Raw genomic sequence first — 13,073 nt, 5'->3', positions numbered from 1 at the left:
TATTTGTTTGTTTGTTAACAAAAACAGGAAGCTGACCAGATTGAGTTACAGTTGTTAGTTTGCTGATCCTGGTCTAGTGTATCATTTCTCTGCCTGACCGTTGCTACTCATTTGTCTTGAACGTCCCTGCGTCCATCCTCCCTTGCATGTGGTATGGCCTAGAGCTCCTCAAAAGCCCTGGAGTCTCACATGCTACGCATTCTTCCAAGGTAAGCTCATCCATTTTAACTCTTATGCTAATAAATCTAAATCCGTCTCTTGAGAGCCTGTTTGCAAGGAGGCTCACTCCTACAGCCAATGCTTCCTCTACTCAGATGTTCTGCAAGCAACTGGAACAACACTAAAACCAGTGTCTTCCCCCAAACCTACCCTTCCTCAGTTTGGACTTTCTGCATAAAGAATGGCATCCCCATCTGCCCTGTTATCCAAGCTGGAGACTTGGGAGTTGAAGGCAGTTCATCACTCCCACCAGGTTAAATGTGGCAGGTACATATTATGAACAACTACAGAGCATCAAATGCAATAAACTACCTAGCCACATATAACAACGTGGGTAGATCTCAAAGTCACAGTATTGAGTGCAAATAGTAAGAACACATTCTGCAGTGTAACACTATTTGTGTAGTTTAAAACTTTTTGTAATTAAAAATAACAATAAGGGCTGGGGATGTGGCTCAAGCGGTAGCACGCTCGCCTGGCATGCGTGCTGCCCGGGTTCGATCCTCAGCACCACATACCAAAAAAAGATGTTGTGTCCGCCGAGAACTAAAAAAATAAATAAATATTAAAAATTCTCTCTCTCTCTCTCTCTCTCTCTCTCTCTCTCTCTCTCTCTCTCTCTCTCCTCTCTCACTCTCTCTTTAAAAAAAAAACAATAAAAAACTCATGTACCAAAGATATACAAGCCAAGTACACTAAAGTGGGTGCTTCTGAAGAAAGAGAAGGGAATTGAATATTGGGGAGAAAAGGCAAATAATAAGATCAACAAAATAAAAGAAGAAATTTGACATCCCAATGACTACAGTAAGCCAACAGGATTAACTCAATTCTCTACACTTAAAAAGAAGTGTTTTTTTTTTTTTTTTTAAGTAGCAAAGCTGTATTATGAGGCCACAAATGACATGTACCATTAAAATAGGTGTGGTAATGATCCCATTGTCATTTGTGATGTTTAACAATCTGGATAAAGTTGAGGTTTTATAATACTACAAGCTTAACTACTTAGATGTTAATGATACTGTTAAGTTACATAGCAAGGGCTTCTGTTCATAGCATTAGCAATTAAATTATTTGACCACAGATGAAATTTTCTGGAGTTTAGTAAAGAGGGCTGGTGTCAGCCCCCTTCATGAGGCTTCCTTTACATCTACTGCTGTAACAGGTGTCGTGGGGTGTGGCATATGGAAATACAGCACCACATCCAACAATATATTATTCAACCAGTCATGCCATGACATCATGACATCATTGCATAGGTTTTTCTTTTTATCTATCACATAAAAATTTATAAGTAGAAACTTAAGAGGGTTAAGCTGTCAACTTCAATTTGCAAAATTATCATATGATCAAAACATAGAAATATTTCTTTTATTTTTGGCAACAATAATTCAAAATGAAAATACCACCAGTTATTGCTAGAGGCAGCTTACACCAACCGAGAGGCAACTAAACTAGACAATTTCTAATATATGCCCTGTTGGAATTTTTGATTTTTGTGTTAAATGATACAACTCCTAAAAACTAAGTGAGATAGTAAAGGTTTCTGGTTAAAGCTGAATATCTTGGATATGAGAAAAAGTTACGACTTTTATCATCCAAACATGAAAAACAGGAAAAGCATTTTACTTTAAAAGTATGGTTTTGACCTTTAAATTGGTAGTTGAACTTGTCATGTTTCCATAGCGTACAGTGGCATGATGCACAGACAGAACCCTAAATCTAGATTTCTCCCTGAGCCCTTCAAAATCACTCTAACTTTATCTCTTTGAAATATACAAGCACATGAAACCCAACATTAGGACCATTCTTGAAAAACACTGTGAATGTTGACAAAGGCCAATTTAAGGCCTCTTTTCTCATTCTCTGTTCCAACTTCCTACTCTCAGCCTAATGTCACTCAAGATCTTCATGCTAAACTCCTTGCTTTTGTAGCTTCATTTTAGAAGGAAAAAAATTAACTGCCACATATTAATTAGACATATGAATGGGGTTAGTGTGATGTTTTCATACATTTTGCCAGCTTCTCACAGGCATCCGTCTCTCCTTTCTTTTCACTCAGAATAGAGAGTGTATGTGAAAGTGCTTTATAAAGTACAAATCACTTTAAAAAATTTTTTGCTATTAAAATTGACTGTGTTTTAGTCAGCTCTTTCACTGCTGGGAAGAAAAGACCTGTCAGAACAATCAGAAGAGAAAAAGTTTATTTGGGGGCTCACAGTTTCAGAGTCTTAGTCCATGGATGGCAGACTCCATTCTTTGGGACCCAAGTTGGAACAGAACATCATGGTGGAAAGGTATGTCAGGAAAGCAGCTGGGAACATGGCACCAGGAAGGAGAGAGAGAGAGAGAGAGAGAGAGAGAGAGAGAGAGAGAACGAACTACTCTCCAGAGACAAAAATATATATATATACCTCAAAGGCACACCCCCAATGAACCACCTCCTCCAGCCACACCCTACCTGCTTATAGTCACTACTCAGTTAATTCCAATCAGCAAATTAATGCACTGATTAGGTGAAAGCTCTCATAACCCAATCATTTCACCTCTAAACTTTCTTGCATTGTCTCACACATGGGTTTTTTGGGGGACATCTAATATCCAAACCAGAACAGGTTGCAAAAAAATGCTATTCAATTGAAAACAGCAAAATACTTGAGGAGGCCAGCAAATAGCTGTATTGATAATGGACACTCTGGTCTTACATATCTGGATGTGTTGGCTAATTTACACCAAGTTATTTGTTACCACCTTTCCCAGGAATATCTGGATTTTCATAGAAGGCAGGATGCTCCGACCCTAAGGAAATGAAAAATGTCAATGTTGAATGGTAAAATTCCAGACCCTATGTAGGTATGAAGGACATTTTTAGCTGGGAGGGATGGAGAAGGCTGGAGATGATCCAGGAAACTTCATCTAAAGCAGCCACACACCACACAGTCCTGGCTACCACTCAGTTCAGCCCAGGTTCTATAAATATTGGCCTGGCATTCAAGAAAAAGTCCAAAAATAAATGGTGACTATATAAATTCTTATTTTGAGCATGTTGACAAGCTTCTTTGACTGTATAACCTATACTGAACAGTTGATGTTTTGACATTTCTGTTAGATTTTATAGTATGGGGACTTTGCTGTTAGAAATAATTTTGGTGGGCATAAATAATATTGAAATTATTAGCAATCTGAATGTATATTTTACAAATCTTCAGCTGGAATGTGCTACTGTTATTCTAGAATGTCCGATTTTTGTTATTTAATGGTCGCTAAAAGTATTCATATTTTGAAATCTCATTGGAAATGGCAAGCTATGAATGATTGGCATTCATCCAAAGTTTCAAAACAATCACACACTTTGACTCACTGGGGTCTTATTTCATCCAGTCTGGATTTCAAATGATAAATTCAAGCCAATTTCCTCAACCTAAAGTGCTATGTCACCATATTTGGGCAAGGACTGGAGTGGTTTTAACATAAGCTTTTATACCATACCGGGTCCACACATTGAAAAGTAAATGCTTCTTTTTTATGGATGGTACACATTATATAAATGAGTTAGTTTTAATGTAATCATATAATAGAGTTAGGGTACTTTTTAAAAAATGATGATGCTAAAGTCTGTATCTTTCTTTCCCCCATTTGTACCAGTAATTGATATTCTTAGCATAAATGACTCAAAATCTCCACTGGATCCTTGAGGAAAATGAGCATCTACATGCTTGTATTGAGTTAATGATAAAAACCATCTATCTCCATATTGGATGCCCTATTAATGTCTGAGTCCTAACTCTTAGAACAGACTTATAGGCTCAGAGGGAAGCTGGCCTTCCCAGGAGACATGAGGAGGCCCAGAGCTGACTCACCTTTTACACCCACAACTTGGGGATGTACTACTTTAAACTTCTCTGATACCAAATCTAATACTAGAAATTTTTTAGCCAATTACTCAATGAATATTTATTGAGTCCCTTCTATGTGCCAGGGACTCAACTGGGTTCTGAGGTTAAAATGGGAACAAGATAAATATTGTCCTTTCTTCATGGAGCTTATGGTCAAGTGGCAGAGACTAAGTTTAAATAAATAATTACAAAAATATCTATTTCAATTGCAATTGCAATAGGTGTCACAAAAGTGTGAGGGGGGCATAAGATACCATTAACGTGCATAGTAGAGGAATATAGTTTGGTTAGGGGATTAGGGAAGAAATTAAATTTCAGTTGAAAGCCCTGGGGTGAAGGGTGACAAGTAGTGAGGATGATGGAAAAGGTGGGGTTGGTGATGCAGACGAGGGCTAGATGTTAAGGACCGAACAGGTGACATTTAGATCTTTATCCCCCAAATTTAGAAACACTGAAGGGCATTAAGAGGTGACATGACCAGACCTTTATTTTATGGTCACTCTGGCTACTGTACAGAGAATGAACTGGAAGGAGCCAAAGAGGTTGCATGAAGATAGTGAAGGAGTCGATGTGACAGGCCATCAGGACAATGGCGACTGGGTCTAGAGGGTGAGAGAGAGAAGGAGTGGGTGTGAACTGTATGAAGGAGTTTCCACCCACAGGGCATAGCCGGGCACAGAGCAGGGGCAGGTGAGAAGCAGGGAGCAGAGATGACTCTGGCTCCAGTTTATAAAAGAAGTCTCAGCATGAAGAACAGTTCTTTAACTTTGTTGGAGACTTGGATGGGGGGACAGGAAAAGTTAATTTTGATATTGAATATTTGCATTTTGAAATACATCTTAGAAAAGATGAAGACCTCTGAGATAGGAAGCCTGGGATTCAAAACAATGAATTAGGATTTTACAAGAAAGTCGGGGTTAGAGAGTTGCATTTGGAGACCCTCATTTGAGCCCTTTGGACTTACGACATAGAATTAAAATACTAATTGTTTGTTGTCTCCACTTTTCCAGTAAAACATACTCAGTGGGGGAAATTCTTCCCTATCTAAGGGTGAAAATGTGGACCAGTTCTATCTTCAGATGACAGAAACTGCCTTTTCCCTGGCTACTTTCATGGGTCTTTTCCAGAGCTCTCATTACCAACCAACCACCTCCATGTAGTCTTTTAGGTCTAGTTGAAGTATGTGCATGCTGCCTTTCTCTTGTGAATTACCCACATCTGGCCATATGTGTAGCTTCAGGCTGACATGACAACATGCCATAGATGTTCTGGAATTCACAATTCTAGAAGCATAAGTCTGACATCAGGTGCTGCATGGTTAGGTTCTGGTGAGGACTCTTTTTGGTTTGCTAGACAGCTGCCTGCCTGTTCACAGTGCCTACACATGGCAGGAAAAGATCTCCCTTTTCCTCTTCTTATGCAAGGCCACATTCCCATAGGATTAGCCATATGATTTCCTTTAACCTAATTACCTTCTAAAGACCTCCCACCTCCAGATCTAGTTACACTGGGGTTAAGGCTTCCATGTATAACCTTTAAGACAGAATTGAGAACACAGCCATGGAAAACTCATCCAGTTGCTTCCCCCAGGGGAAGTAGAGATGAGTAGAAGAGCCATCCATCCTCTGCTACATTCTAAGTGGATTCATATACCTGCCTACTGTGTCCCTCAAGTCACAAAAGAAATTCAACAAATAAGAAATTCCAAAAGTGTTTCAATTTTACAACTAATTAACAATGTACAAATCAAAAATTTTACTCATCTAATAGCAGTGATTGAAAAAAAATTTAAATATCTGGTGTTGATGAGGCTATGCAGGAAAAGGTATTCTTGCAGGGCTCAATTTTATAAAACTTTTTGGAGAGTAATTAGGCAATATCCATGATTTTTTTTTTTTTTAGTTATAGATGGACAAAATAGCTTTATTTTATTTGTGTGGTCATACCGAGGATCAAACCCAGTGCCTCACACATGCTAGGCAAGCATTTTTCCACGGAGCTACCACCCCATCCCCCTTGAAATTTTTTTTAATTAATATAACTTTGACTCTATTTTTAGAATTTAACCTCTAGCAATAGTGGCACACACATGCAAAGACATAGGAAAGGGTGTTTACGGCTGCAATGTTATTTGAAATAGCAAAAAGAAAGAAAAATAAAAGGAAATCCTCTATGGCATTCAGGGTTCTGGAAGGGAACAGAATCAACTAAGGTAGTTCCTGTCAATAAAGTGACTAACTTAGAAAGGTGCCAGTGTGGACGAGGGTGCTGGTGTTCTGGTGCAGAATGCTTTCTAACATTGTATTCAGTAACTTCAAGTCAGTACCCTGAAATCAAACAGTGGGGAAATGTCTGTAACCATGGAAATTGCAAGCCATAAGTACACATCAGCCAACTACTGGTTGAAGGACTCATAAGGGGTGACAGGGCATGCAGACTAGCATCAGTGGGAAACCACTGTCAATTTCTAGGCAAAGGAAAGAAATATGCTAACAGAACCAGGGTGGAGGTGTGGAAAAAGAGGCATCCGTCCACAAGGAACTGTAATTATGGACCTGCTCAGTCACTTCCAGAAAATCTGCTTGAAGAGTTAGGAAATGGAAGAAATATCATGACATCTTTCCCCGCTCCAAATCTGCCCTGCTGCCCTTTGGCTAAACCCCATGAGAAGATAAGGTTCAATCTTCTTGATTATCGAGCACTGCAGGTAAAAAACAGGAAAGAATCTGTGAGGCCAGCACACAGGAAAAAAATATCCATTATGTGGAGATTGGTCAAGAAGCAGTGAGTTATACATGTTGTGCGACACCCATTAAAATGCAGCCGTACACAGACATGAAAAAGAATGCCGCAGATTTCTCTGAAATAACACAAAATTTCTGTAATGCTTTATTAAATGATAACATTACAGAGAAGTATGCACTTTTAATTTCACTTTTATAAAATAAATATATATACATAATTTTTTTCATAGGTCAAACAAAATATCTAGGTGTGTCAATCTCTTGAAGAGATCGGGGTTGATCAAAGGGAGATGGGGCCTTCACGGGTTTCTAGTGCTTTTGAGTTTACGAACATTGATTACCTGTAGAACATTTTTAAACAAAGCACTGTCTGCTTTTTAGTGTCTACTTTTTATTTGCCAAGAAAGCATATGATATCAGGATTGGCCATGTTTTAGTATGTTCCACCTAAAATGAGTGCTTTTTTTTTCCTTTCAGCTATACATCTACAAATTCTTCACATTGTTCTGTGGAATATGAAGACTTCAGTACTGATTGCACTACTATCTGAAAATTAGTGTGGACATGAAGAAATGACCATCGGTCAAGGAGTGGGGGGTGAACTCAGGACACGCTATAGGACTTCAGTGAAGATTTTTCAGTGAAGGAGCAGCTATCCCTGGTGCTAGGCCTGCTTCTAAAGCATCTGTAACAGTTGGTTTTAAACTCTCTAGCTCACTGCAGATTTCTATGTGTTGACCTCATTTCCACTTAGCAAAAGTAGTAAAATACAGTGATAATTATTGATATCTCAGTAATCTATCTCCAGTATTTTTGGCAACTTGTTTAGAAAATTAAGCATTTTGAAAGACGATTCCCCAAACACAAAATTGTTTTACTACTTAAAACAAATGATTCCTTCATTTTTGATACCAAGTGCACATAAATTAATCCAAGTAGGGCTCTTTTGGCATAAAGCTTGATTTTTTTTTTCATAGAAAAGACCTCTATACTCTTTATGAGACATATAAACACAAAAATCAGTGTTTTCACAGCCAACAATACTTTCAAACTTGAATATATTTAGGTTTCTGGGATGGCTGAGTTGTCAACATGGAAAAGAAAACATCACTAAAACATTCTCTGGACCAAAATACACACTCCACCCTCAGCCACTTCCTCACACAAGCATGTGAACACAGAGCTATTTACCTACCTTATCTGCTCAACTAGTCCTCACAGCTCATTAAGGGACTCCAGGCTTCTTTGCCCAAACCTGCCAATGAAACACCTTGTTGACTGATGCTACTCCGGGCCCTGATGTTTTAGTACCATCCTATGGTATGGAAGCATCATGAAAAAGAAATATTGTCTCCAGAGATTTGTTGCTAAAATATTACATAACACAAAGCATTTAAGAAACACACCTACTGAAAAAGTCAGGTCAAATGAGAAATCAAAACTGTTACCAACATTAAGGAAAATTAAAGAGAAATGGAACAAGAATAGTGCTTCAAAATAGAATAAAATTTTCCCAATTAAAAAAAAATTGGTAAAATGCACATCACATAAAATCCGATCCTAACCAATTTTTTTGTGGACCATTTAGTAACATTAAATACATTTATATCATTGTGCAATCATCCTCACCATCCATCTCTAGGCCTCTTTTTATCTTGGAAAGCTGAAACTCTCTAATCACCCTTTAAAATGAACTCCCCATTCTTTCCTCCGCCAACCCTGGCAATCACCATTACACTTTCTTTCCCTGATTCACACAAATGCTATCACGCAGTATTTGTCTCTTTTGTAACTGGCTTATTTCGCAGAACATAATGTACTTGAGGTTCATCCATATTGGAGCGTAGGGCAGTGTTGCCTTTCTTCTTAAAGCTGAATGATACCCCACTGTGTGTTTATACCATGTGCATTTTGCTTATCCATTCATCAGTTGAGTGGGTGCCTTCTACCTTTTAACCATTTTGAATAATGTTGCTATGAAATGGGTTTCAATATCTCTTCAAAACTCTGCTTTCCATTTGGGGATATAAACCTACCTAGAATTGCTGACATTTATGGTCATTCTGCTCTTCAACTTTTGAAAAGCAACCATACATACTGGTTCCCACTGCATCCTTACTTCACATTCCCATCATCAGGGTACAAGGTCTTCAATTTCTCCACATCCTCCACGGTGCTTCTGTTTTGTTTTATTTATAGAAGTCATCTCAATGGCTATGAAGTTATATCACATTGTAGGGGTTTTTTTTCATCGTAGTTTTGAATTGCATTTCTCTAATGATTATTGACATTAAACATCTCTTCATGTGTCCATTGGCCATTTGTGAATATTCTTTAGATAATTGTCTCTTTAAGTTCTTTGCCTATTTTTGGATCAGGTTGTTTATTTTAATTGTTGTTGAATTTTAGTTCTCTCAATATTCTGAATATCAATTCCTTAATAGATAAAGGATAAAATTTCCTTAAATAATGCTAATTAATCCTGACAATATTTGATGTACAATTCCATGCTTGTACATCAAAGTAAGGCAAAAGTGAGGGTGATTTCCCTGATCAAGAGGCCACTGAGACTCTTGGTTCCTCACCATTTGACCCAGTTATCCCACTTCTTAGTATACATCCAAAGAATTTAATATCAGCATAATACAGTGAGTCCTGCAGCCACATCAATGTTCATAGCAGCACAATTCACAATAGCTAAGTTGTGGAACCAGCCTAGAAGACCATCAACAGACAAATGGATAAAGAAATGGTGATATATATATATATATATATATATATATATATATATATAGATATAGATAGATATAGATAGATATAGATAGATATAGATAGATATAGATAGATATAGATAGATATAGATAGATATATATAGATAGATAGATATAGATATATAGATATATATAGATAGATAGATATAGATATATAGATATATATATACACATATATATATTACTCAGCCATAAAAAAGAATGACTTTATGACATTCACTGGTAAATGGATGGATCTGGAAACTATCATGCTAAGTGAAATAAGCCAATCCTAAAAAAGAAAGGTCAAATGTTTTCTCTGAAATGTGGATGATAACCCACAATAAGGAGGGGGAAGGAAAAAAAGAAGTTCAGTGAATTAGACAAAGGGAATGAGGAAAAGGAGGAGGATAGATCTAGGAAATTTACAGTGGACTAAATCTGACCTAACCTTCCTATGTACATATAAAAATACACCACAGTGAATCTCACCATCGTGTACATCCACAAGACTGGGATCCTAATTAGAATAAGATATATTCCATGCTTGTATATCAAATATATCAAAATAGAATCTACTGTCATGTATAACTAAAAAGAACTAATAAAAAATCTTAGTTCTTAATATAAAGTCAAATAGAACGTCAGTACAAACATCTCTTGAGGCCTGACATTAGTTAAGTCATACTTGCTCATTAGAGAGTGGGGAAGGAAGGACATGGGTGAAAAACATGAGTACATGAGTACTCCGTGTGTGTGTGTGTGTGTGTGTGTGTGTGTGTGTGTGTGTGTGTGAATGTGTTTTAAAAACCACTCTCGGGGCTGGGATTGTGGCTCAGCGGTAGAGTGCTCACCTAGCACAGGCGAGACCCGGGTTCGATCCTCAGCACCACATAAAAATAAAGGCAGTATGTTATGTCCATCTACACCTAAAAAATAAACATTTAAAAAAAATAAATAAAAACCACTCTCATCATACTGAAAATCTATCAAATTCTCAGACTTATGGTCTTGATGTTTTTAACAGATACATGAAATGTTATTGCAATTTTCTGTATGTATACTTCCTGGCAAAATGGCATATTATCTATTCACTTATTTTTTTAATCTTCAAATTTAGGCAATTTTCTTCCTGAATCAATATATTTAATACTGATCTTAACACAATTATTTGTCAGGAATTCTCTTTGTAAAACCAAACGGATGGGACTGACCAATATCAACTCTTCAAGAAAATAAACAGCCACCCTTTTCTTTAAAATGGGGTGGCAGTATTTACACGATTACTTGAGAGCAGTGCGGTCAATCCCCATGAAGCCTAAGGAATGATTTTGGAGTAGATTGAATGCCTCTGCAAGACATTCTTCCAGCAAAGAAAGAGATAAGAGTCATTTCTTTGAACGATAGGGAAGTTTGTCTAATAACATGGCTTGCCAAGGAATAATTCTCACTCCAAATATTTTTCACATAGAATGGTGACTCACAGATCTGGGAGTAGGGAAAAGGAAAAAAATTTGAGAAGCTGAACAGTCCTCACCTTTTTCCTATGTCTCAGCTGAACTGGTAAGCCTGACACATTTTCCTAGGTGGGTATTTGATTCCATGAGAGCTTCTTTTGTTTTATGAGCAGAAAGAAAGAGAGAGGCAATGGATATCTTATCTCTAATGAGCAGAATGGTAATCACTATATCTGAAAATACAGTTAACCTCTAAGAAACTTCTATAATTTTAATAAGAAACAAAATGCTTATTTATAATTGCAATGATTTTTCTTGAAACTCAAATTCCATAAAGTGATTTATCTACAAAGGGTCACAAAAATACAGATCATTTTTCTCTTTCCAATTGCTGAGCTTTAAAGGTTTTTGTTTTTGTTTTTTGTTTTTTGTTTTGTTTTTTTTTTTTTTTTAACTCTGGCTCATTTCTCTTGAGCCTTAGCCCAAAGTACTAGTCCTTAGTCAATGCTGGAAAAACACTGATTCCAAGGGAGATAAGAATCCTTGTGTGAGTGATGCTCTAACAGGCCCTAAAAAGTAAAAAGTTTTCTCAATAAATTTAAGGTAGAAATACGTTTCTCAACTATGTTTCACTTTTCTTCCTTTCCTCCCCACAATACCTTAATAGATGTTATATTTTTATCTACTTCCATGAGCTCACATTCGTACATTGGTTTATTTCAATTCATTCTGTGCAACTCCAAGTTATCAATCACATGGGCGTGCAGAGGAGTAACATCTTGATTTTTTAAAGCACAGTTTCTAAAGAATTTGTTTTAGGGCTGAGGTTGTGGCTCAGCAGAAGAGTGCTCACCTAGCATGTGCGAGGCCCTGGGTTCAATCCTCAGTACCACATAAAAATAACTAAATAAAATAAAGGTATTGTGTCCAACTACAACTAAAAAATAAATTTAAAAAAAGAATTTGTTTTAAAATCCTGTTAAATTCTAAAAATGCAAGATTTTTAGTTATTTAAAATAATAGTGAGTAATCTATTATTTAATGATATGGAAATAGGTTTATAATTCAGTATTAAGCAAGAAAAATATTTTTCAAATACTATTCATAAAAAGTGTTTATATAGATATAAATATACGTGCACACAGAATTATGGATATCTGCAAAGTCTTACTAAAATAATGGAACTATCTCTTTGTTGCAGAATTAATGGTGATTTTTTTTTTAAGAGAAAGAGGTCTCACTCAATCCTGGACTGCCTTCAAACTTGTGGGTTCAAGTAATCCTCCTGCCTCAGTCTCTTGAGTAACTGTGACTGACATATGGGCCCTCATGCCCAGGTTATTGGAGATTTTTACCCTATGGACAAGGGGTGCATGTAACTTATGTAGAGTTTTACTTCTTTCAGTTCTACTTTAATTCACTTTTACATCTAGAAATCAAGAGTTTGGTAACTACATTTCACCTGAGCACTCTGGCACTTCTGGGACAGGATTATTAATTGCCATTACACCAGGCTGATCGTAAAGTTTTCTCTCAGACTCCAAGGTGTAATTGTTTCTCCTTCAGAAAGACAACCCCATTTGCTCAGCATGTAGTGAGGAAGGGATCAAAATATAAAATTAAAAATATTGCAATCACAGCTTTATCCTTCCAGTTAGACTCTCTATCTCTCACCCCTCCCTGGCAAACACACTGTCAATACACAACTTTGGAAAGTCAAAATGAATTGGGGCAACATTTGTAATCAGGAACCCCAAGGAGAAATAATGTTTTAATCACCTGATCCATCCCAAGAGTTATACAGGTAGGGTCTCTGGAATGGAATTTTAAGAAATGTGCCAGAGGTCACCCAACTCAGTGGCAGAACTTGAATTCAAACCCAAGTTTGATTAATTGAAAAATTCCATGCCTTTTCCCTAGCTGGTAGCTGCCTTCCTAAATATCTTCTCTGTTCCCATTTCATGTCAGACACTTTCTACATAGATTGATTTGATCATGGAGAGAAACCAA

The 13,073-nt window shown here is 37.0% G+C and overlaps 1 long non-coding RNA gene across 1 annotated transcript in view; it reads right to left on the bottom strand.

Annotated features, from left to right (window-relative positions):
• Nucleotides 1-13,073, bottom strand: part of LOC308631092 — a 122,546-nt gene that overhangs the window by 21,564 nt on the left and 87,909 nt on the right. The window lies entirely within an intron of this gene.

This window comes from Spermophilus citellus (genome assembly GCF_964194105.1).
Source record: "Spermophilus citellus genome assembly, chromosome: 11".
NCBI lineage: Eukaryota > Metazoa > Chordata > Mammalia > Rodentia > Sciuridae > Spermophilus > Spermophilus citellus.
This window is presented reverse-complemented; position numbering and strand designations above follow the sequence as displayed.